At 51.2% G+C, this 27,135-nt stretch overlaps 1 long non-coding RNA gene across 1 annotated transcript in view; it reads right to left on the bottom strand.

Moving 5' to 3' along the window:
- Positions 1-12,614: 12,614 nt before the first annotated feature.
- LOC136615129 (uncharacterized) overlaps positions 12,615-27,135 on the bottom strand; it is a 170,199-nt gene continuing 155,678 nt past the window's right edge. The window contains exons 2-3 of the long non-coding RNA XR_010790976.1: positions 13,071-13,188; positions 12,615-12,760 (exon numbers count right to left, since the gene is read on the bottom strand). This is a non-coding gene — a long non-coding RNA (uncharacterized lncRNA). The remainder of the gene's footprint in view (positions 12,761-13,070; positions 13,189-27,135) is intronic.

The following is a 27,135-nucleotide window of genomic DNA, read 5'->3' as shown; positions in this document are numbered from 1 at the left end:
CACCTTTAAAAATCATACGCACCCAGCTACGTTTTACTCCTGGCTTCGCCATTTGCTTTCCTTAATTGGGAAATAAAATACCTGCTCTGCCACAGTTAATAACTCTGCTACCCTCACGTTCTGTGACACATTAGCAGGAAAACAGCACAGTTATTAAACTTAGATTATTCATTCACTAGAGGCAGTGGGGCCTTTCGTTTTCAAAAAAGGTAAAAAATTATATTTGGCCTGCAGTCTTGCGCCAATTTATTTCCTGCCTGTGAAATCAAATCACTGGTAATACAGCATGCTGAGGGGTAGGGGTAGGCCTAGAGGACGTGGACGCGGCCGAGGACGCGGAGGGCCAAGTCAGGGTGTGGGCACAGGCCGAGCTCCTGATCCCGGTGTGTCGCAGCCGACTGCTGCGCGATTAGGAGAGAGGCACGTTTCTGGTGTCCCCACATTCATCGCCCAATTAATGGGTCCACGCGGGAGACGGTTATTAGAAAATGAGCAGTGTGAGCAGGTCCTGTCCTGGATGGCAGAAAGTGCTTCGAGCAACCTATCGTCTACCCGCAGTTCTGCGCCGTCCACTGCTGCCAATCCGAATCCTCTGTCTGCTGCTCCTCCTTCCTCCCAGCCTCCTCACTCCACTACAATGACACCTGCTCAGGAGCGGGAACACTCCCAGGAACTGTTCTCGGGCCCCTGCTTAGATTGGGCAGCAGCGGTTCCTCTCCCACCAGAGGAGTTTATCGTCACTGATGGCCAACCATTCGAAAGTTCCCGGGGTCCGGGGGAAGAGGCTGGGGACTTCCGCCAACTGTCTCAACAACTTTCTGTGGGTGAGGAGGACGATGACGATCAGACACAGTTGTCTTGCAGTGAGGTAGTAGTAAGGGCAGTAAGTCCGAGGGAGCAGCGCACAGAGGATTCGGAGGAAGAGCAGCAGGACGATGAGGTGACTGACCCCACCTGGTGTGCAACGCTTACTCAGGAGGACAGGTCTTCAGAGGGGGAGTCAAGGGCATCAGCAGGGCAGGTTGCAAGAGGCAGTGAGGTGGCCAGGGGTAGAGGCAGGGCCAGACCGAATAATCCACCAACTGTTTCCCAAAGCGCCCCCTCGCGCCATGCCACCCTGCAGAGGCCGAGGTGCTCTAAGGTCTGGCAGTTTTTCACAGAGACGCCTGACGACCGACGAACAGTGGTGTGCAACCTTTGTCGCGCAAAGCTCAGCCGGGGAGCCAACACCAACAGCCTCACCACCACCACCACCATGCGCAGACATATGATGGCCAAGCACCCCGCAAGGTGGGACGAAGGCCGTTCAGCGCCTCCGGTTTGCACCCCTGCCTCTCCCCCTGTGCCCCAACCTGCCACTGAGATGCAACCCCCCTCTCAGGACACAGGCACTACCGTCTCCTGGCCTGCACCCACACCCTCACCTCCGCTGTCCTCGGCCCCATCCAGCAGTGTAGTTCAGTGCACCGTCCAGCCGTCGCTTGCGCAACTGTTGGAGCGCAAGCGCAAGTACGCCGCCACGCACCCGCACGCTCAAACGTTAACCGTCCGCATAGCAAAATTCATCAGCCTTGAGATGCTGCCGTATAGGGTTGTGGAAACGGAGTCCTTCAAAAGTATCATGGAGGCGGCGGCCCCGCGCTACTCAGTTCCCAGTCGCCACTACTTTTCCCGATGTGCCGTCCCAGCCCTGCACGACCACGTCTCCCGCAACATTGTACGCGCCCTCACCAACGCGGTTACTGCCACGGTCCACTTAACTACGGACACGTGGACAAGCACAGGCGGGCAGGGCCACTACATCTCCCTGACGGCACATTGGGTGAATTTAGTGGAGGCTGGGACAGAGTCAGAGCCTGGGACCGCTCACGTCCTACCCACCCCCAGAATTGCGGGCCCCAGCTCGGTGGTGGTATCTGCGGAGGTGTATGCTTCCTCCACTAAAGCACCCTCCTCCTCCTCCTCCTCCTCTGTCTCGCAATCAAGATGTGTTAGCAGCAGCATGTCGCCAGCAGTCGGTGTCGCGCGGTGTGGCAGCACAGCGGTGGGCAAGCGTCAGCAGGCCGTGCTGAAACTACTCAGCTTAGGAGAGAAGAGGCACACGGCCCACGAACTGCTGCAGGGTCTGACACAGCAGACCGACCGCTGGCTTGCGCCGCTGAGCCTCCAACCGGGCATGGTCGTGTGTGACAACGGCCGTAACCTGGTGGCGGCTCTGCAGCTCGGCAGCCTCACGCACGTGCTATGCCTGGCCCACGTCTTTAATTTGGTGGTTCAGCGCTTTCTGAAAAGCTACCCACGCTTGTCAGACCTGCTCGTAAAGGCGCGCCGGCTCTGCGCACATTTCTGCAAGTCCCACACGGACGCTGCCACCCTGCGCACCCTGCAACATCACTTTAAGCTGCCAGTGCACCGACTGCTGTGCGACGTGCCCACACGGTGGAACTCTACGCTCCACATGTTGGCCAGGCTCTATGAACAACGTTGAGGTATAGTCGAATACCAACTCCAACATGGGCGGCGCAGTGGGAGTCAGCCTCCTCAATTCCTTTCAGAAGAGTGGGCCTGGTTGGCAGACATCTGCCATGTCCTTGGTAATTTTGAGGAGTCTACCCAGGTGGTGAGCGGCGATGCTACAATCATTAGCGTCACCATTCCTCTGCTATGCATCTTGAGAAATTCCCTGCAAACCATAAAGGCAGCTGCTTTGCGCTCGGAAACGGGGGCGGGGGAAGACAGTATGCCGCTGGATAGTCAGGGCACCCGCCTGTCTATATCTCAGCGCGTACAGGAGGAGGAGGAGGAGCATGAGGAGGATGAGGAGGAGGGGGAAGAGACAGCTTGGCCCGCTGCTGACGGTACACCGGCTGATTGCCTGTCATCCTTTCAGCGTGTATGGCCTGAGGAGGAGGAGGAGGATCCTGAAAGTGATCTTCCTAGTGAGGACAGCCATGTGTTGCGTACAGGTACCCTGGCACACATGGCTGACTTCATGTTAGGATGCCTTTCTCGTGACCCTCGCGTTGCACGCATTCTGGCCACGACGGATTACTGGGTGTACACACTGCTCGACCCACGGTATAAGGAGAACCTGCCCACTCTGATTCCCGAAGAGGAAAGGGGTTCGAGAGTGTTGCTATACCACAGGACCCTTGCGGACAAGCTGATGGTAAAATTCCCAGCCGACAGCGCTAGTGGCAGAAGGCGCAGTACCGAGGGCAAGGTAGCAGGGGATGTGCGTAGATCGAGCAGCATGTACATCCCAGGCAGTGCAACAGTCTTTAAGGGCCTGGCCAGCTTTATGGCTCCCCACCAAGACTGTGTCACCGCTCCCCAGTCACGGCTGAGTCGGCGGGAGCACTGTAAAAGGATGGTGAGGGAGTACGTAGCGGATCGCACGACCATCCTTGGTGACGCCTCTGCCCCCTACAACTACTGGGTGTCGAAGCTGGACACGTGGCCTGAACTAGCGCTGTATGCCCTGGAGGTGCTTGCTTGTCCTGCGGCTAGCGTCTTGTCGGAGAGGGTGTTTAGTGCGGCTGGGGGAATCATCACAGATAAGCGTACCCGCTTGTCAACCGACAGTGCCGACAGGCTAACACTCATCAAGATGAACAAAGCCTGGATTTCCCCAGACTTCTGTTCTCCACCAGCGGACAGCAGCGATACGTAAGCAATACGTAGGCTGCACCCGCGGATGGAAGCTACGTTCTCTCTCACCATCCAAAACGGGGACATTTCTGCTTCATCAATCTGTGTCTAATATTCCTCCTCCTCCTCCTGCTCCTCCTCCTGAAACCTCACGTAATCACGCTGAACGGGCAATTTTTCTTAGGGCCACAAGGCTCACTCATATAATTTTTCTGAACAATTTTTATAAGTTTCAATGCGCTTAAAAGCGTTGGAACTTTAACTTGAACCAATTTTTCGTTACACTGGGCTGCCTCCAGGCCTAGTTACCACTTAAGCCACATTAACCAAAGCGATTAATGGGTTTCACCTGCCCTCTTGGCTGGCCATGGCCAATTTTTGGGATGTACATTAGTACTGTTGATACAGCAATTTTTGTGGGCCCTCGCCTACAGTGTAATCAAATTAATTTTTAGCCCACCTGCAATACAGCTGACGTTACCTCAGCTGTGTTGGGCAATGCAATGGGATATTTTTATGTACCGCCGGTGGGTTCCAGGGAGCCACCCATGCTGTAGGTGCACACTGAGTTTTTAATACATCTGTACACTTCTAAAGAACCCGTCTGACTGGGGCATGCAGTGTGGGCCGAAGCCCACCTGTATTACGCACGCTATTACTACCTCAGCTGTGTTGGGCAATGCAATGGGATATTTCTATGTACCGCCGGTGGCTTCCTGGCACCCACCCAGGCAGTGGGTCCAAAGGGAGTTTAACCTACATGTGTCCACTTGTAAAGAACCCCAGTCTGACTGGGGCATGCAGTGTGGGCCGAAGCCCACCTGCATTAAGCACGACATTACTACCTCAGCTGTGTTGGGCAATGCAATGGGATATTTCTGTGTACCGCCGGTGGGTTCCAGGGAGCCACCGATGCTGTGGGTCGACAGGGACTTCACAATAGGGAGTTGTACCTGCCTGTGTCTATGAATTAAAAAGCCCGATCTGACTGGGGCATGCAGACACCTTGACAGAATGAATAGTGTGTGGCACATAGGTTCCCCATTGCTATGCCCACGTGTGCAGCTCCTGATGGCGGTGGCACAGGATTCTATTTCTCATTGCTTCTGTACAGCATTGTGGGCTATCGCTCCGCCACTTTTAAAGAGGGTCGCTGCCTAGCCGTGCCAACCTCTGCAGTGTGTGCCTGCGGTCCCTCGTCATGGCAGACGCAATTCTAAATAGACATGAGTGTGGTGTGGCATGAGGGCAGCTGAAGGCTGCCCAGGGACACTTTGGTGTGCGCTGTGGGGGGGAGGGGGGGCGGTTGGGCAGCATGTAACCCAGGAGAAGTGGCAGCGGAGTGTCATGCAGGCAGTGATTGTGCTTTGTTGGAGGTAGTGTGGTGCTTAGCAAAGGTATGCCATGCTAATGAGCGCTTTTCAGAAGTAAAAGTTGTTGGGAGGGGGGGGGGCCCACTCTTGCCGGTATTGTGGCTTAATAGTGGGACCTGTGAACTTGAGATGCAGCTCAACATGTAGCCCCTCGCCTGCCCTATCCGTTGCTGTGTCGTTCCCATCACTTTGTTGAATTGCCCAGATTTTCACACATGAAAACTTTAGCGAGCATCGGCGAAATACAAAAATGCTCGGGTCGCCCATTGACTTCAATGGGGTTCGTTGTTTGAAACGAACCCTCGAGCATCACGGGAAGTTCGTTCCGAATAACGAACACCCGAACATTTTGGTGTTCGCTCATCTCTATTTAGGACCTTTCTTATATTGTCTGGTACTTGTCTTGCTGGTATGAAACCCACTTCATCTCTGTGGATCAGGGAGGGGAGAAGATGATTTAGTCTGGTTGCTAGTATCGAGGTAAAAATCTTATAGTCCTGGTTCAGTAGCGAAATGGGTCTATAGTTTTTTGGGGACAAGCTGTCTTTGCCTTCTTTAGGGATCACTGTAAGTTGCGAGTCCAGAAATTCCTTCGGGGGTATATCCCCATTCAGAAGTTTCTGGAACAGCTTCTTTAAAGGCTGGATTAATACACCTTTGAATTTTTTGTAATATAGCGCGGTGAAGCTGTCGGGGCTGGGGCTTTTCCCATTTTAAGATTTTTAATGGTATCTAAGATTTCTTCTTCTGAAATGTCGGCATTCAAGGGTTCTCTTGGGAGGCGGAGAGGAAGGGGAGTTTTACGGCATCTAAGAAGGTGGCTCTTGGAGGTGTGGGGTGACCGTCCTGGGCTTTATATAGGGTATTATAATATTCGTGGAAAACGTCATGGATCCTGTCAGGATTGGACGTAGTGGTTCCTTGGGGGGGTGTTTATCTTAAAGACTGTATTAATTTTTGTCTTATTCCGCTTACTCACTGCTAATAGACGGTCCGGCTTGTTTGCATATTTGTAATAAGTTGCTCCTGTCCATTGAAGGGCTTTTTCAATCTGTTGTGATAATAGGGCATTAATTTGCAGTTTGATATCTTTGATATCTTTGGTCATAGCTATAGTTGGATTGCGTTGATTTAAGCTTTCTAGTAAGAAGAGTTTCCTCTCCAATGCTAGTATCGCTTGGCCTTTTTCTCGTTTTTTCTTGGACGCTATTTTGATCAGATGTCCCCTAATACACGTTTTGTGGGCTAGCCATGTCCACATCGGGGAGGACTCTGAGTTGGTATTGATCGCAAAATACTCTGTTAGATGTTGTGTGATTTGGGCCAACAGTTTTGGGTCTCTCAGCAGCGATTTGTTTAGGCGCCATTGGGTCTTTAGAAACAGTGCAGAGGACCAAAGTATAGAGGCTACCACTATGTCGTGGTCGGACCACGCACAAGGTATATGCCTGATTTGGGCTAATCTTGGTAAGAGGGAGGCTGAAATTAGTATGTAGTCTAATCTATAATATAAGCGGGCCGTTGGGGAATAATGTGCATCCTCGTTTGTTGCCTTGGAATTCTCTCCAACAGTCTGCCAGTGATAAAGATGTTAGGGCTTCTGACCATCTTAGTCTCTGTGTTTTGGTGAACCTGCACTGGCCTCCTGTACAGATGAACATTGAGGTTTAGCTACATAAATCTAGGGAAGGGGTTAAGTGTCCCTTCCTAGTAGATTATGACCTTATACCAGCGTTGTCTTAATAGGTCCTTTCCAGTAAGTTAGTAGGATATACTGGTTCCGGGACTCCCCCACATCATTGTCCAATAATACACATTATGCAGAAACGTAGATCCCTATATCGGCCTTGAATAATAGATGTGTGGGGGTAAACCCGGGAGCAGCTTCAATAGGAGTCGGGTCAGTTAAATACTGTTTAACATAAACTTAGTTCTTATAACTTTAAATTTGAAAGCGTAACCAGGCTCAGCGTTATCCGAGTCATATGACCCGTATAAAGCTTCGTCCCTCTCTACTTAGCATTTACCTTATGGGGCATTTCTGGCAGAGTAGAGGAGTTTACTGATCCCAGGACTCCACCCCATCAACGCTCAGTCATATACTTTATGCGAAGTTGCCGGGTCTTATATCAGCTATGAGCAGTAGATGTGTGGGGGGGATCCCGGGAGCAGCGTTCCCCAAAATCAGGTCAGCAGAGTAATATTTAACATAAACTATGGCTTTAGTAAAGTTAATTCTAAAAACTTGGTTAGATTCAAAGTTACCCGGGACCTGTGATCTAAATGGGGTTGCCCCCTACTTTATTTGGATCAGGTACCTGTGTCCATTTGGACCCGGGTATGAGCTGGCATTGTTCCATTTCTTCTCCTGGTCGAGCCAGTCACAGTCCAGGTACGCCTTGGACGTGGAGGTAGAGCTCTCGGGGTAGGAGTTGCCGGCATTGGGATTTGCACAGCCTCCGCAGGTTGATATGCTTCTTCCAGAGTTTTCATAGAGTAAGATCTGCCCTGCTGGTGAAAGATGAGGGCAAAAGGGTAGCCCCATCTGTATTTTACATTAGCCGATTGGAGGGCTTTGGTAACTGGTCGTAGCATTCTGCGTTTTGCCAATGTGGAAGGGGCAATGTTCGCATATAGTTGGACTGACGGTGGGAGCCCCGGAAGGTGGACCAGCTGTCTAGCTGCTGACAGAAGTTGGTCCCGAAGTTCGCTATAGTGTAACTTTAGAATTACGTCTCAGGGCAAATCCGGGTTGGGCGGTCGGGCAAGGGCCCGATGAATCCTGTCAATTAGTAGGTTCTGGTCGACTGTTGGCAGTAATGCTGTGAACAGGTGATCGTTGTCTCCTTTAAGGTCGTCACAGGCTCGGGGAGACCTCGGATTCGGATGTTTGCTCGCAGAGATCCATTTTCGAGGCCTTCATATTTAGCTTCTAGGGCCTCAATTTTGGACTGTAAGTCGTCACTGCGTTGTTTATCTTCTTCCATTGCTCCGACGATGTCATCCATTTTGCGCTCCAGATCATCTGTTCTTTGGCCCAAATCTTTTATTTGCTCCGTGAAATCTTTAACTGCCGTAGCTAATTCCTCCTTGAATATAGATTTCATATGGATTAATAGGGTATCATGGGGACCCGTCGGGGCGGCGGACATTGGGTCCGGGATTTGTTGTGAGAGAGGCGCACCATATAGGCAGTCCGATGCAGCTGGGCTTGCCGGTCTGGATGGTATTTGTGGCTCAGCTTGCGACTGCATTGCAGACATTTCTGGAAGTGTACCTTGTACCGTAGATTGAGAGTCCCGAGAATTCTTTCTATTGGTTCTGGTCATATTCGTATTAGCGCTCTATATGTAACATGGAATAAATTGTTTTCAGAGAGTACGAAAGTCCGGCCTGGGCATGGTATAGTTAGACATTAGGAAGTCAGTCGTAAACCACCCATGTGCTACACTTGTGGATTGGAGGGCGGGCATTGCTTATGGTTTTTGGTTGTCAGTATGGCATGTCATTGTCGTGTGGCGCAGGGTCTTTACAGATCGTGCTTTTATAATCCTCTAGGGGGCTGATTCACTTCCAGAAAGGAGGTTTACACTTTTGTGATATGCTGTTCTATTGGATGACCACTAGGTGGTGGCAGATCTTCATTAATGCCTTAAGTACACGGCTTATTGTGTTTTTGCAGGCTAGCACTCAGCTTTCCCCCACATATGCAATTGGTATTTTCTGCAGGGGGGGGGGGTAGCCCCATAAATTCCCCTCCCTGCTACGAGCAGCACCCCTGGGGCCTCACCACCTTCCTTATCTGGTTCGCAAAGTCCTCTTTGGTGGTAATTGGGGTATTTCTGGGAGGAAGGGGGGGGGGGGTTGTATGCACCCAGTGTATGGGGGAGCAGTGATTTCCCCTCTCTATGGAAGTTGCAGCTCTGTATGTGACCTTGGCGGCACCCAGGGTCGTACTGCAGGGTCCCGTGGCTCTCTAGAGCTCCTCCTCACCTTTCTCTCCCACACAGGGGGTGCTGTGCAGCTCCTTCTTGGATCTGGGCCAGCTCCTGGTTCTCCCGATTCCCCCACGGTCTTCCCCGGCGGGTCCGCTGGTGATTTGGGTTGCTGTCTTGAGGGACTCACCTGGCCCGGGGTCCCGCAGCCTCTGGTCAGACTGCAACGCTCCTCCTCCTGCTCCCCCCGGCATTCTTATGGCAGCGGTAGTTACCGCAGGGGTCCCGAAGGCCGTGCAGCCCCGGGCGGCAGCAGTCTCACTTGTGCTCTCCGGTGGGGAGTCTCCGCCGCTCGTCCATTTCTTCCGGGGGCCGGCCATGCCCACACCTTTAGACTGGGGATGCGCTTCTTCGAGTAGGCCGCACCTCTTCACCTCCGCCTAGAGACTCGCGGAAGGTCTCAAATTGATCCTTGCAGTGCCGCAGTGCCAGCGATGGTGTGCTGTAGTTGTGGGGAGCCTGTGGGGCCCCGAGACACCGCCATAAAGGTCGCGCCGGTCAGGAGCCCTTCTCTTCCCGCGGCTGGCCAAGCCACGCCCCCCCACCCCCAGTAACATTTCTATAGCAAGAGTATAGGCGGACCCCAGTAAGATTTCTGTAGCAAGAGTATAGGGAGACCCCAGTAACATTTCTGTAGCAGCAGTATAGGCAGACCCCTATAACATTTCTGTAGCAAAAGTTTATGCAGACCCCTGTAACATTTCTGTAGCAAAAGTATAGGGGGACCCCTGAGACATTTCTGTAGCAAAAGTATAGGTGGACCCCTGTAACATTTCTGCAGTAAGAGTATAGGGAGACCCCAGTAACATTTCTGTAGCAGCAGTATAGGCAGACCCCTGTAACATTTCTGTAGCATAAGTATAGGCGGACCCCAGTAACATTTCTGTAGCAGGAGTATAAACGGACCCCTGTAACATTTCTGTAGCAAGAGTATAGGTTGACCCCAAGTAACATTTCTATAGCAAGACTATAGGCGGATCCCAGTAACATTTCTGTAGCAAGAGTATAGGTGGACCCCTGTAACATTTCTGCAGTAAGAGTATAGGGAGACCCCAGTAACATTTCTGTAGCAAGAGTATAGGGAGACCCCAGTAACATTTCTGTAGCAAGAGTATAGGGAGACCCCAGTAACATTTCTGTAGCAGCAGTATAGGCAGACCCCTGTAACATTTCTGTAGCAGGAGTATAGGCGGACCCCTGTAACATTTCTGTAGCAAGACTATAGGCAGACCCCAGTCAAATTTCTGTAGCAAAAGTATAGGCGAACCCCTGTAACATTTCCGTAGCAAGAGTATAGGCGGACCCCAGTAGCATTTCTGGAGCAAAAGTATAGGCAGACCCCAATAACATTTCTGTAGCAGGAGTATAGGCGGACCCCAGTAACATTTCTGTAGCAGGAGTACAGACGGACCAATGTAACATTTCTGTAGCAAGAGTATAAGTGGACCCCAAGTAACATTTCTATAGCAAGAGTATAGACGGACCCCAAGTAACATTTCTATAGCAAGAGTATAGACGGACCCCAAGTAACATTTCTATAGCAAGTGTTGCAGCCGTTCTGAGGTTCCCACCTTGCTTTCAGGGCAGACCAGGGTTTAGCAGCATTCCTACCTCTCCTGGAGCTGAGATGTGTGGTGGTTGCAGGATTAATGTCAGTCAGCACCTGGTGCTAAGTAGCTCTGCTCGTATTTAAGCAGTGCTAACTGTGACTCCTGTGCTGGTCAATCACTTCAGTCCTATGTTGGACAGCAACAGAGCAACACAGAGTGGTGGAAGCTCTTCATATTAAGCTAAGTTCTTTGCTGTTTGGTTTGGTTTAGTTTCTCCTTTTGTTTTGTGCTAGGGCTCCCTGATAGGGACTGGTCAGTGGCCCAGGCACGAGTGCAGGCTCGCACCTATCAGCGCGGTCGGTCTGCCGAGTAGGCAGCGCCCCCTCCCGGGTTAGGGGACGATAGGGAGCGCATTCCCCTTTAGTTTTTGTTTCCTTTTGCACAGTTGTGCCTTTGCTTTATGTTATTGAGGTTGCACGCCCAGAGGACGCAACAGATTGACCAGCCCTTACCTACTCAAGGCGATTATGTGCTGTTACTATGGATCCCCTTGAGGTTTTGTCGCACCAGCTTGGCACGCTGGCTGCGGAGGTCGCTGAAATAAAACAGCGACAAACTGCGCTGCAGGTTCCCAGGAAGGAACCAAAAATTAAGCTACCTGACCGTTTTTCTGGTGATAAGCAGAAATTCAGATCCTTCCGGGATGCCTGTAAGCTCTATTTTAGACTGAGTCCAGTGTCTTCAGGGGACGACGCCCAGAAGGTGGGCATTGTCATGTCCAGACTGCAGGGGGTGCCACAGGCATGGGCTTTCTCATTGCCCCCAATGTCTGAGGTCTTGAACTCGGTGGATGACTTTTTTGCTGCATTGGGTCTTATTTATGACGACCCAGACAAGATATCCGTGGCTGAAGGGAATATCAGACGCTTACGACAGGGAGACTCCTCTGTCGAAGATTATTGTGCTGGGTTTCGATGTTGGGCAGCAGAAACTCAGTGGAATGACCCTGCTTTAAAGAGCCAGTTCCATTGTGGTCTGTCCAATGAGATCAAGAATGTACTGGTAGGTTATCCAGTACCCCGCAGTCTTGATGAGGCCATGTCTCTGGCTATCAAAGCTGGGAGACGGATCAGGGAGAGACATCAGGAACTCTCCATAGATTCTGGCTTATCGGCGGATGTGGAGGCACCCATGCAGTTGGGGTTTCTGGCTGCCAGGGCTAGAAATGGGAACAAAGTACAGTGTAAAGGTCGATGCTTTTCCTGTAACCACATTGGTCGCATGGCTCAGTGTTGTCCCCGTCATAATTGCCAGCCAGGACTTGATGACCAGGAGATTACTGAGGGGGCCCCTCTAGGCCATCAAATTGCCTGGATATCACCCGCCAGACTGGTGCTTCCTGCTGAGATCCTGTCTGATAGTGTGGGCAACCCCATAAGAGTCCTTCTGGATTGTGGAGCTAGTATTAATTTAATACATCGGCAGACGGTCAGACGTTTAGGCTTAGAGATGAAGGCTCTGGAGTCTCCCATCCCAGTATCTGCCACTGATGCTGCTGCACTATCACAGAGAAGTCTGAGGTTTTGTGTGCCTAACGTCCGTTTAAAAATTGGGCTGTTCCGCATGGAGATTATAACATTATATGTCATAGAATCCCTCCCTTCGCAAGTAGTCTTGGGGCTGCCTTGGCTACGTCTACACAACCCGGTAGTAGACTGGGAGAAGGGGGACATTGTTAAATGGAGCCCTGGGTGTTTGTCTGGTTGCATTTCTGTCAATCTAGCTTCTATTCAGGCAGAAGAGCTGCCAAAAGTCATCGCTGACCTCTCTGATGTGTTTTCTGACTATAGAATGGGGGTGCTGAGGCGGACTATAGAGTGGGGGGGCACGTCTGACTATAGAATGGGGGTGCTGAGGCGGACTATAGAGTGATGACAGAGACCTATAAAGAGATACATAATGGGGTGCAACGTCCTATAAACACAGGCTGGATGTATACGGGGGTGCAAGCACTGCTTATGGGAGCCATAATAACACCAGAATGATAGGAGTTGTAGTACTTTTATTACATCTCGCGCTGCCGTCACTTTTCTAATAGAGATGTTTCCTTGTTGATATCGGACGCCGGTCAGCGATATTTATAATCTTCCTCTTTTCTTCCATTTTCTATCCAAATCGACTTATACAACATCTGTAGGAATATAAAGAGATGAGGATGATGAGGATGATGAGGATGATGAGGATGGCGTCTCTCCTATCACACTGCTGTTAGGTGTCTGGGGATCAGTGATGTCACATGACTAGTGGAAACAGTCATCAGGACTGAATACTGTATGGAAGGTCTACGGCCCTAATACAGGGTGGTGAGGGCAGGGCTAGAAGGAGGCAGGAGAGGCGGGGGGCATTATTAGTGGGGGCACTAATGGGGGCACAGTGCCTCTAATATAACCTGCTGATGGTACATTGGACGGGCGCTGCAGCCAGCAGTCAGTGTCACTTACACACGTCCCATCTGACATCCGGGCACAGGTAGACGAATGCTTGAGCCAGGACAGAATAATGTGTAACACCGACCCCTCAGTGATCTACATGTACGTGGATCAATATCGATCTCCTCACCTGCAAGGGAAGCAGAATACAGAGCAGTCAGACATGGAGCCTCCATAGATGTAGTCAGTGATGTACGGCGACGGCCGGTACGCCACATCCACTATATTGTTACCCTCAAACCAAAAACACATCAACACCGACCTCGGGCCAAGCGGGGTCGGCCACAGCGTTATTTACAGCTTGAACCGTAACACGCCGTTGTAACCGCCCCGAACCCCCCATTAACCCCTCGAGGACCTCAGCTCTCCGGATAATTAATGTTGCTGTTGAAAACTTCCCTCACATCGACCGATCCTCAGCCGTGACGGCGACCGCGCAATGAGACGAAACAAACATCAAAACAGAGCAGAACACCCTCCCCATACTGCTCTCTGTGGCGCGGGAGGGTGTCTGGTTGCCGTCCTTGGCAGAAGTAACCCACCCCATGCCCTTCCTCTGCTGGTAACACTGTGACCCCTGCAAGTTGAGCCGGGGTCACCGGCTTACCAGCTCACATCCGTAAAGGCACAGGGCCCAGGCAGTCATTGGCAGCTGCGTTATTCACCATGCTGCCTACCAGGAGGCCCCCATAGTGAACATGTAATTGCCCCCCACCATCCTGGCTCCGTCAGGAGAAGACTTGTGTGCCGTTACTTCCAGGGTGGTATGATGTGGAGAGAGGACAGGGCACAAGTCCCCGGCACCCAAGGAAGGAACCCAGATGGGCAGCTAAAAGGTCCCAACGTGCCCAACAATTTGTAATAGATACCCTGCAGCAGCTGCACTAGCGGTATAAGAGGATGCTCACATGTTATAGATTCCCTGCAGCAGCTGCACTAGCGGTATAAGAGGATACTCACATGTTATGGATTCACTGCAGCAGCTGTACTAGCGGTATAAGGGGACGCTCACATGCTATGGATTCCCTGCAGCAGCTGTACTAGCGGTATAAGGGGACGCTCACATGTTATAGATTCCCTGCAGCAGCTGCACTAGCGGTATAAGAGGATACTCACATGTTATGGATTCACTGCAGCAGCTGTACTAGCGGTATAAGGGGACGCTCACATGCTATGGATTCCCTGCAGCAGCTGTACTAGCGGTATAAGGGGACGCTCACATGTTATGGATTCCTTGCAGCAGCTGCACTAGCGGTATAAGGGGACGCTCACATGTTATGGATTCCCTGCAGCAGCTGTACTAACGGTATAAGGGGACGCTCACATGTTATGGATTCCCTGCAGCAGCTACACTAGTGGTATAAGGGGATGCTCACATGTTATGGATTCCCTGCAGCAGCTGCACTAGCGGTATAAGGGGACGCTCACATGTTATGGATTCCCTGCAGCAGCTGCACTAGCAGTATAAGGAGACGCTCACATGTTATGGATTCCCTGCAGCCGCTACACTAGCAGTATAAGGAGACGCTCACATGTTACGGATTCCCTGCAGCCGCTACACTAGCAGTATAAGGGGACGCTCACATGTTATGGATTCCCTGCAGCCGCTACACTAGCGGTATAAGGGGACGCTCACATGTTATGGATTCCCTGCAGCAGCTGCACTAGCAGTATAAGGGGACGCTCACGTTATGGATTCCCTGCAGCAGCTGCACTAGCGGTATAAGGGGACGCTCACATGTTATGGATTCCCTGCAGCAGCTGCACTAGCAGTATGAGGGGACGCTCACATGCTATGGTTTTGCTGAAGCAGCTGTACTAGCGATATAAGGGGATGTTCACATGTTATGGATTCCCTGCAGCAGATATACTAGCGGTATAAGGGGACGCTCACATGTTATGGATTCCCTGCAGCAGCTGCACTAGTGGTATGAGGGGACGCTTACATGTTATAGATTCCCTGCACGAGCCGCACTGACAGTATAAGGGAACGCTCACGTTATGGAGTCCCTGCAGCAGCTGTACTAGCTGTATAAGGGGATGTTCACATGTTATGGATTCCCTGCAGCAGATATACTAGCGGTATAAGGGGACGCTCACATGTTATGGATTCCCTGCAGCAGCTGCACTAGTGGTATGAGGGGACGCTTACATGTTATAGATTCCCTGCACGAGCCGCACTGACAGTATAAGGGAACGCTCACGTTATGGAGTCCCTGCAGCAGCTGCACTAGTGGTATAAGGGGATGCTCACATGTTATGGATTCCCTGCAGCAGCTGTACTAGCGGTTTAAGGGGACGCTCACATGTTATGGATTCCCTGCAGCAGCTGCACTAGCAGTATAAGGGGGCGCTCACATGTTATGGATTCCCTGCAGCAGCTGTACTAGTGGTATAAGGGGACGCTCACATGTTATGGATTCCCTGCAGCAGCTGCACTAGCAGTATAAGGGGACGCTCGCATGTTATGGATTCCCTGCAGCAGCTACACTAGTGGTATAAGGCGATGCTCACATGTTATGGATTCCCTGCAGCAGCTGCACTAGTGGTATAAGGGGATGCTCACATGTTATGGATTCCCTGCAGCAGCTGTACTAGCGGTATAAGGGGACGCTCACATGTTATGGATTCCCTGCAGCAGCTGCACTAGTGATATAATTGGACGCTCACATGTTATGGATTCCCTGCAGCAGCTGCACTAGCGGTATAAGGAGACGCTCACATGTTATGGATTCCCTGCAGCCGCTACACTAGCGGTATAAGGGGACGATCACATGTTATTGCTTCCCTGCAGCAGCTGCACTAGCGGTATAAGGGGACGCTCACATGTTATGGATTCCCTGCAGCAGCTGCACTAGCAGTATAAGGGGACGCTCACGTTATGGATTCCCTGCAGCAGCTGCACTAGCGGTATAAGGGGACGCTCACATGTTATGGATTCCCTGCAGCAGCTGCACTAACGGTATAAGGGGACGCTCACATGTTATGGATTCCCTGCAGCAGCTGCACTAACAGTATAAGGGGATGTTCACATGTTATGGATTCCCTGCAGCAGCTATACTAGCGGTATAAGGGGTCGCTCACATGTTATGGATTCCCTGCAGCAGCTGCACTAGTGGTATGAGGGGACGCTTACATGTTATGGATTCCCTGCACGAGCCGCACTGACAGTATAAGGGAACGCTCACATTATGGATTCCCTGCAGCAGCTGTACTAGCTGTATAAGGGGATGCTCACATGTTATGGATTCCCTGCAGCAGCTGCACTAGCGGTATAAGGGGATGCTCACATGTTATGGATTCCTTGCAGCAGCTGCACTAGTGGTATATGGGGATGCTCACATGTTATGGATTCCCTACAGCAGCTGTACTAGCGGTATAAGGAGGCGCTGACATGTTATGGATTCCTTGCAGCAGCTGCACTAATGGTATAAGGGGACGCTCACATGTTATGGATTCCCTGCAGCAGCTGCACTAGCGGTATAAGGGGGCGCTCAGATGTTATGGATTGCACTGCAGCAGCTGCACTAGCAGTATAAGGGGATGCTCACATGCTTTGGATTCCCTGCAGGAGCTGTACTAGCGGTATAAGGGGGCGCTCACATGTTATGGATTCCCTGCAGCAGCTACACTAGAGGTATAAGGGGATGCTCACATGTTATGGATTCCCTGCAGCAGCTGCACTAGTGGTATAAGGGGATGCTCACATGTTATGGATTCCCTGCAGCAGCTGTACTAGCGGTATAAGGGGATGCTCACATGTAATGGATTCCCTGCAGCAGCTGCACTAGCGGTATAAGGGGACGCTCACATGTTATGGATTCCCTGCAGCAGCTGCACTAGTGGTATAAGGGGACGCTCACGTTATGGATTCCCTGCAGCAGCTGCACTAGTGGTATAATTGGACGCTCACATGTTATGGATTCCCTGCAGCAGCTGCACTAGTGGTATAATTGGACGCTCACATGTTATGGATTCCCTGCAGCCGCTACACTAGCGGTATAAGGGGACGATCACATGTTATGGATTCACTGCAGCAGCTGCACTAGCAGTATAAGGGGACGCTCACATGTTATGGATTCCCTACAGCAGCTGCACTAACAGTATAAGGGGATGCTCACATGTTATGGATTCCCTGCAGCAGCTGCACTATCAGTATAAGGGGATGCTCACATGTTATGGATTCCCTGCAGCAGGTATAGTAGCAGTATAAGGGGACGCTCACATGTTATGGATTCCCTGCAGCAGCTGCACTAGCGGTATGAGGGGACGCTCATATGCTATGGTTTCGCTGAAGCAGCTGTACTAGCGATATAAGGGGATGTTCACATGTTATAGATTCCCTGCAGGAGCTGCGCTAGCGGTATAAGGGGACGCTCAGATGTTATGGATTCCCTGCAGCAGCTGCACTAGCGGTATAAAGGGACACTCACATGTTATGGATTCCCTGCAGCAGCTGCACTAGTGGTATAAGGGGACGCTCACATGTTATGGATTCCCTGCAGCAGCTGCACTAGCGGTATAAGGGGACGCTCACATGGTATGGATTCCCTGCAGCAGCTGGACTAGCAGTATAAGGGGACGCTCACATGTTATGGATTCCCTGTATTAGCTGCACTAGCGGTATAAGGGGACGCTCACATGTTACGGATTCCCTACAGCAGCTGCACTACCGGTATAAGGGGACGCTCACATGTTATGGATTCCCTGCAGCAGCTGCACTAGTGGTATAAGGGGACGCTCACATGTTATGGATTCCCTGCAGCAGCTGTACTAGCGGTATAAGGGGATGCTCACATGTAATGGATTCCCTGCAGCAGCTGCACTAGCGGTATAAGGGGACGCTCACATGTTATGGATTCCCTGCAGCAGCTGTACTAGTGGTATAAGGGGACGCTCACATGTTATGGATTCCCTGCAGCAGCTGCACTAGCGGTATAAGGGGACGCTCACATGTTATGGATTCCCTGCAGCAGCTGCACTAGCGGTATAAGGGGACGCTCACATGTTATGGATTCCCTGCAGCAGCTGTACTAGTGGTATAAGGGGACGCTCACATGTTATGGATTCCCTGCAGCAGCTGCACTAGTGGTATGAGGGGACGCTTACATGTTATGGATTCCCTGCACGAGCCGCACTGACAGTATAAGGGAACGCTCACGTTATGGATTCCCTGCAGCAGCTGTACTAGCTGTATAAGGGGATGCTCACATGTTATGGATTCCCTACAGCAGCTGCACTAGCGGTATAAGGGGATGCTCACATGTTATGGATTCCTTGCAGCAGCTGCACTAGTGGTATAAGGGGACACTCACATGTTATGGATTCCCTGCAGCAGCTGCACTAGCGGTCTAAGAGGACACTCCCATGTTATGGATTCCCTGCAGCAGCTGCACTAGCGGTATAAGGGGACACTCCCATGTTATGGATTCCCTACAGCAGCTGCACTAGCGGTATAAGGGGACACTCCCATGTTATGGATTCCCTACAGCAGCTGCACTAGCGGTATAAGGGGACGCTCACATGTTATGGATTCCTTGCAGCAGCTGCACTAGTGGAATAAAGGGACGCTCACATGTTATGGATTCCCTGCAGCAGCTGCACTAACAGTATAAGGGGGCACTCACATGTTATGGATTCCCCGCAGCAGCTGTACCAGCGGTATAAGGGGATGCTCACATGTTATGGATTCCCTACAGCAGCTGTACTAGCGGTATAAGGAGGCGCTGACATGTTATGGATTCCTTGCAGCAGCTGCACTAATGGTATAAGGGGATGCTCACATGTTATAGATTCCCTGTAGTAGCTGTACTAGCGGTATAAGGGGAAGCTCACATGTTATGGATTCCCTGCAGGAGCTGCGCTAGCGGTATAAGGGGACACTCACGTGTTATGGATTCCCTGCAGCAGCTGCACTAGCGGTATAAAGTGACACTCACGTGTTATGGATTCCCTGCAGCAGCTGCACTAGTGGTATAAGGGGACGCTCAGATGTTATGGATTCCCCCGCAGCAGCTGCACTAGCGGTATAAAGTGACACTCACGTGTTATGGATTCCCTGCAGCAGCTGCACTAGTGGTATAAGGGGATGCTCACATGTTATAGATTCCCTGCAGCAGCTGCACTAGCAGCATAAGCGGATGCTCACATGTTATGGATTTCTTGCAGCAGCTGCACTAGCGGTATAAGGGGACGCTCACATGTTATGGATTAACTGCAGCAGCTGTACGAGCGGTATAAGGAGGCGCTCACATTTTATGGATTCCCTGCAGCAGCTGGACTAGCTGTATAAGGGGATGCTCACATGTTATGGATTCCCTACAGCAGCTGTACTAGCGGTATAAGGAGGCGCTCACATTTTATGGATTCCCTGCAGCAGCTGGACTAGCTGTATAAGGGGACGCTCACATGTTATGGATTCCCTGCAGCAGCTGCACTAGCGGTATGAGGGAATGCTCACATGTTATGGATTCCCTGCAGCAGCTGTACTAGCGGTATAAGGGGACGCTCACATGTTATGGATTCCCTGCAGCAGCTGCACTAGCGGTATAAGGGGACGCTCACATGTTATGGATTTCCTGCAGCAGCTGTACTAGCGGTATAAGGAGGCGCTCACATGTTATGGATTCCTTGCAGCAGCTGCACTAGCGGTATAACGGGGCGCTCACATGTTATGAATTCCCTGCAGCAGCTGCACTAGTGGTATAAGGGGATGCTCACATGTTATGGATTCCCTGCAGCAGCTGTACTAGCGGTATAAGGGGACGCTCACATGTTATGGATTCCCTGCAGCAGCTGCACTAGCAGTATAAGGGGATGCTCACATGTTATGGATTCCCTGCAGCAGCTGCACTAGCAGTATAAGAGTACGCTCACATGTTATGGATTCCCTGCAGCAGCTGTACAAACGGTATAAGGGGACGCTCACATGTTATGGATTCCCTGCAGCAGCTGCACTAGCAGTATAAGAGGATGCTCACATGTTATGGATTCCCTACAGCAGCTGCACTAGCGGTATAAGGGGATGCTCACATGTTATGGATTCCTTGCAGCAGCTGTACTAGCGGTATAAGGAGGTGCTCACATGTTATGTTTTCCCTGCAGCAGCTATACTAGCGATATAAGGGGACGCTCACATGTTATGGATTCCCTGCAGCAGCTGCACTAGCAGTATAAGGGGACGCTCACATGTTATGGATTCCCTGCAGCAGCTGTACTAGCGGTATAAGGGGATGTTCACGTTATGGATTCCCTGCTGCAGCTGCACTAGTGGTATAATTGGACGCTCACATGCTATGGTTTCGCTGCAGCTGTACTAGCGATATAAGGGGATGCTCACAAGTTATGGATTCCCTGCAGCAGCTGCACTAGCGGTATAAGGGGACACTCACATGTTATGGATTCCCTGCAGCAGCTGCACTAGCGGTTTAAGGGGATGCTCACATGTTATGGATTCCCTGCAGCAGCTGCACTAGCAGTATAAGGGGATGCTCACATGTTATGGATTGCCTGCAGCAGCTGTACTAGCGGTATAAGGGGACGCTCACATGTTATGGATTGCCTGCAGCAGCTTTACTAGCGGTATAAGGGGACACTCACATGTTATGGATTCCCTGCAGCAGCTGCACTAGCTGTATAAGAGGATGCTCACATGTTATGGATTCCCTGCAGCAGCTGCACTAGCTGTATAAGAGGATGCTCACATGTTATGGATTCCCTGCAGCAGCTGCACTAGCTGGATAAGAGGATGCACACATGTTATGGATTCCCTGCAGCTGCTGCACTAGCGGTATAAGGGGACACTCACATGTTATGGATTCCCTGCAGCAGCTGTACTAGTGGTATAAGGGGACACTCACATGTTATGGATTCCCTGCAGCAGCTGCACTAGCGGTATAAGGGGATGCTCACATGTTATTGATTCCTTGCAGCAGCAGCACTAGCGGTATAAGGGGACGCTCACATGTTATGGATTCCCTGCAGCAGCTGCACTAGTGGTATAAGGGAAAGCTCACATGTTATGGATTCCCTGCAGCAGCTGCACTAACAGTATAAAGGGACGCTCACATGTTATGGATTCCCTACAGCAGCTGCACTAGCGGTATAAGGGGATGCTCACATGTTATGGATTCCTTGCAGCAGCTGTACTACTGGTATAAGGGGACGCTCACATGTTATGGATTCCCTGCAGCAGCTGCACTAGCGGTATAAGGGGCCGCTCGCATGTTATGGATTCCCTGCAGCAGCTGCACTAGCGGTATAAGGGGACGCTCACATGTTATGGATTCCCTGCAGCAGCTGCACTAGCGGTTTAAGGGGATGCTCACATGTTGTGGATTCCCTGCAGCAGCTGTACTAGTGGTATAAGGGGACGCTCACATGTTATGGATTCCCTGCAGCAGCTGCACTAGCGGTATAAGGGGACGCTCACATATTTTGGATTCCCTGCAGCAGCTGCACTAGGGGTATAAGGGGACGCTCACATGTTATGGATTCCCTGCAGCAGCTGCAGTAGCTGTATACGGGGACGCTCACATGCTATGGATTCCCTGCTGCAGCTGCACTAGCGGTATAAGGGGACGCTCACATATTTTGGATTCCCTGCAGCAGCTGCACTAGCGGTATAAGGGGACGCTCACATGTTATGGATTCCCTGCAGCAGCTGCACTAGCTGTATAAGGGGACGCTCACATGATATGGATTCCCTGCTGCAGCTGCACTAGCGGTATAAGGGGACGCTCACATGTTATGGATTCCCAGCTGCAGCTGCACTAGTGGTATAAGGGGACGCTCACATGTTATGAATTCCCTGCAGCAGCTGCACTAGCGGTTTAAGGGGACGCTCACATGTTAGGGATTCCGTGCACGAGTCGCACTGACAGTATAAGGGAACGCTCACGTTATGGATTCCCTGCAGCAGCTGCACTAGCTGTATAAGGGGATGCTCACGTTATGGATTCCTTGCAGCAGCTGTACGAGCGGTATAAGGGGACGCTCACATGTTATGGATTCCCTGCAGCAGCTGTACTAGCGGTATAAAAGGACGCTCACATGTTATGGATTCCCTGCAGCAGCTGCACTAGCGGTATACGGGGACGCTCACATGTTATGGATTCCCCGCAGCAGCTGCACTAGCGGTGTAAGGGGTCGCTCACATGTTATGGATTCCCCGCAGCAGCTGTAATGGTGGTATAAGGGGACGCTCACATGTTATGGATTCCCCGCAGCAGCTGCACTAGCGGTATAAGGGGAAGCTCACATGTTATGGATTCCGTGCAGGAGCTGCGCTAGCGGTGTAAGGGAACGCTCAGATGTTATGGATTCCCTGCAGCAGCTGCACTAGCGGTATAAGCGGATGCTCACATGTTATGGATTCCCTGCAGCAGCTACACTAGCGGTATAAGGAGATGCTCACATGTTATGGATTCCTTGCAGCAGCTGTACAAGTGGTATAAGGGGACGCTCACATGTTATGGATTCCCTGCAGCAGCTGCACTAACAGTATAAGGGGACGCTCACATGTTATGGATTCCCTGCAGCAGCTGCACTAGCGGTATAACGGGACGCTTACATGTTATGGATTCCCTGCACGAGTCGTACTGACAGTATAAGGGAACGCTCACGTTATGGATTCCCTGCAGCAGCTGCACTAGCGGTATAAGGGGACGCTCACATGTTATGGATTCCCTGCAGCAGCTGCACTAGCGGTATAAGGGGATGTTCACATGTTATGGATTCCCTGCAGCAGCTGCACTAGCGGTATAAGGGGACGCTCACATGTTATGGATTCCCTGCAGCAGCTGCACTAGCGGTATAAGGGGACGCCCACATATTTTTGATTCCCTGCAGCAGCTGCACTAGCGGTTTAAGGGGATGCTCACATGTTATGGATTCCCTGCAGCAGCTGCATTAGCTGTATAAGGGGACGCTCACATGTTATGGATTCCCTGCAGCAGCTGCATTAGCGGTATAACGGGACGCTTACATGTTATGGATTCCCTGCAGCAGCTACACTAGTGGTATAATTGGACGCTCACATGTTATGGATTCCCTGCAGCAGCTGCACAAGCGGTATAAGGGGACGCTCACATGTTATGGATTCCCTGCAGCAGCTGCACTAGCGGTATAAGGGGACGCTCATATATTTTGGATTCCCTGCAGCAGCTGCACTAGCTGTATAAGAGGATGCTCACATGTTATGGATTCCCTGCAGCAGCTGCACTAGCTGTATAAGGGGACGCTCACATGTTATGGATTCCCTACAGCAGCTGCACTAGCGGTTTAAGGGGATGCTCACATGTTATGGATTCCCTGCAGCAGCTGCACTAGCAGTATAAGGGGATGCTCACATGTTATGGATTGCCTGCAGCAGCTGTACTAGCGGTATAAGGGGACGCTCACATGTTATGGATTGCCTGCAGCAGCTTTACTAGCGGTATAAGGGGACACTCACATGTTATGGATTCCCTGCAGCAGCTGCACTAGCTGTATAAGAGGATGCTCACATGTTATGGATTCCCTGCAGCAGCTGCACTAGCTGTATAAGAGGATGCTCACATGTTATGGATTCCCTGCAGCAGCGGCACTAGCAGTATAAGAGGATGCACACATGTTATGGATTCCCTGCAGCTGCTGCACTAGCGGTATAAGGGGACACTCACATGTTATGGATTCCCTGCAGCAGCTGTACTAGTGGTATAAGGGGACGCTCACATGTTATGGATTCCCTGCAGCAGCTGCATTAGCAGTATAAGGGAAAGCTCACATGTTATGGATTCCCTGCAGCAGCTGCACTAGCGGTATAAGGAGGCGCTCACATGTTATAGATTCCTTGCAGCAGCTGTACTACTGGTATAAGGGGACGCTCACATGTTATGGATTCCCTGCAGCAGCTTCACTAGCAGTATAAGGGGATGCTTGCATGTTATGGATTCCCTGCAGCAGCTCCACTAGCGTTATAAGGGGATGCTCACATGTTATGGATTCCTTGCAGCAGCTGCACTAGCGATTTAAGGGGACGCTTACATGTTATGGATTCCCTGCAGCAGCTGCACTAGCTGTATAAGGAGACGCTCACATGTTATGGATTCCCTCCATCAGCTGCACTAGCGGTATAAGGGGACGCTCACATGTTATGGATTCCCTGCAGCAGCTGCACTAGTGGTATAAGGGGATGCTCACATGTTATGGATTCCCTACAGCAGCTGCACTAGCGGTATAAGGGGATGCTCACATGTTATGGATTCCCTGCAGCAGCTGCACTAGCGGTATAAGGGGATGCTCACATGTTATGGATTCCCTGCACGAGTCGCACTGACAGTATAAAGGGACGCTCACATGTTATGGATTCCCTACAGCAGCTGCACTAGCGGTATAAGGGGATGCTCACATGTTATGGATTCCTTGCAGCAGCTGTACTACTGGTATAAGCGGATGCTCACATGTTATGGATTTCTTGCAGCAGCTGCACTAGCGGTATAAGGGGACGCTCACATGTTATGGATTAACTGCAGCAGCTGTACGAGCGGTATAAGGAGGCGCTCACATTTTATGGATTCCCTGCAGCAGCTGGACTAGCTGTATAAGGGGATGCTCACATGTTATGGATTCCCTACAGCAGCTGTACTAGCGGTATAAGGAGGCGCTCACATTTTATGGATTCCCTGCAGCAGCTGGACTAGCTGTATAAGGGGACGCTCACATGTTATGGATTCCCTGCAGCAGCTGCACTAGCGGTATGAGGGAATGCTCACATGTTATGGATTCCCTGCAGCAGCTGTACTAGCGGTATAAGGGGACGCTCACATGTTATGGATTCCCTGCAGCAGCTGCACTAGCGGTATAAGGGGACGCTCACATGTTATGGATTTCCTGCAGCAGCTGTACTAGCGGTATAAGGAGGCGCTCACATGTTATGGATTCCTTGCAGCAGCTGCACTAGCGGTATAACGGGGCGCTCACATGTTATGAATTCCCTGCAGCAGCTGCACTAGTGGTATAAGGGGATGCTCACATGTTATGGATTCCCTGCAGCAGCTGTACTAGCGGTATAAGGGGACGCTCACATGTTATGGATTCCCTGCAGCAGCTGCACTAGCAGTATAAGGGGATGCTCACATGTTATGGATTCCCTGCAGCAGCTGCACTAGCAGTATAAGAGTACGCTCACATGTTATGGATTCCCTGCAGCAGCTGTACAAACGGTATAAGGGGACGCTCACATGTTATGGATTCCCTGCAGCAGCTGCACTAGCAGTATAAGAGGATGCTCACATGTTATGGATTCCCTACAGCAGCTGCACTAGCGGTATAAGGGGATGCTCACATGTTATGGATTCCTTGCAGCAGCTGTACTAGCGGTATAAGGAGGTGCTCACATGTTATGTTTTCCCTGCAGCAGCTATACTAGCGATATAAGGGGACGCTCACATGTTATGGATTCCCTGCAGCAGCTGCACTAGCAGTATAAGGGGACGCTCACATGTTATGGATTCCCTGCAGCAGCTGTACTAGCGGTATAAGGGGATGTTCACGTTATGGATTCCCTGCTGCAGCTGCACTAGTGGTATAATTGGACGCTCACATGCTATGGTTTCGCTGCAGCTGTACTAGCGATATAAGGGGATGCTCACAAGTTATGGATTCCCTGCAGCAGCTGCACTAGCGGTATAAGGGGACACTCACATGTTATGGATTCCCTGCAGCAGCTGCACTAGCGGTTTAAGGGGATGCTCACATGTTATGGATTCCCTGCAGCAGCTGCACTAGCAGTATAAGGGGATGCTCACATGTTATGGATTGCCTGCAGCAGCTGTACTAGCGGTATAAGGGGACGCTCACATGTTATGGATTGCCTGCAGCAGCTTTACTAGCGGTATAAGGGGACACTCACATGTTATGGATTCCCTGCAGCAGCTGCACTAGCTGTATAAGAGGATGCTCACATGTTATGGATTCCCTGCAGCAGCTGCACTAGCTGTATAAGAGGATGCTCACATGTTATGGATTCCCTGCAGCAGCTGCACTAGCTGGATAAGAGGATGCACACATGTTATGGATTCCCTGCAGCTGCTGCACTAGCGGTATAAGGGGACACTCACATGTTATGGATTCCCTGCAGCAGCTGTACTAGTGGTATAAGGGGACACTCACATGTTATGGATTCCCTGCAGCAGCTGCACTAGCGGTATAAGGGGATGCTCACATGTTATTGATTCCTTGCAGCAGCAGCACTAGCGGTATAAGGGGACGCTCACATGTTATGGATTCCCTGCAGCAGCTGCACTAGTGGTATAAGGGAAAGCTCACATGTTATGGATTCCCTGCAGCAGCTGCACTAACAGTATAAAGGGACGCTCACATGTTATGGATTCCCTACAGCAGCTGCACTAGCGGTATAAGGGGATGCTCACATGTTATGGATTCCTTGCAGCAGCTGTACTACTGGTATAAGGGGACGCTCACATGTTATGGATTCCCTGCAGCAGCTGCACTAGCGGTATAAGGGGCCGCTCGCATGTTATGGATTCCCTGCAGCAGCTGCACTAGCGGTATAAGGGGACGCTCACATGTTATGGATTCCCTGCAGCAGCTGCACTAGCGGTTTAAGGGGATGCTCACATGTTGTGGATTCCCTGCAGCAGCTGTACTAGTGGTATAAGGGGACGCTCACATGTTATGGATTCCCTGCAGCAGCTGCACTAGCGGTATAAGGGGACGCTCACATATTTTGGATTCCCTGCAGCAGCTGCACTAGGGGTATAAGGGGACGCTCACATGTTATGGATTCCCTGCAGCAGCTGCAGTAGCTGTATACGGGGACGCTCACATGCTATGGATTCCCTGCTGCAGCTGCACTAGCGGTATAAGGGGACGCTCACATATTTTGGATTCCCTGCAGCAGCTGCACTAGCGGTATAAGGGGACGCTCACATGTTATGGATTCCCTGCAGCAGCTGCACTAGCTGTATAAGGGGACGCTCACATGATATGGATTCCCTGCTGCAGCTGCACTAGCGGTATAAGGGGACGCTCACATGTTATGGATTCCCAGCTGCAGCTGCACTAGTGGTATAAG

The sequence above is a fragment of the Eleutherodactylus coqui genome, chromosome 1 (genome assembly GCF_035609145.1).
Source record: "Eleutherodactylus coqui strain aEleCoq1 chromosome 1, aEleCoq1.hap1, whole genome shotgun sequence".
NCBI lineage: Eukaryota > Metazoa > Chordata > Amphibia > Anura > Eleutherodactylidae > Eleutherodactylus > Eleutherodactylus coqui.
This window is presented reverse-complemented; position numbering and strand designations above follow the sequence as displayed.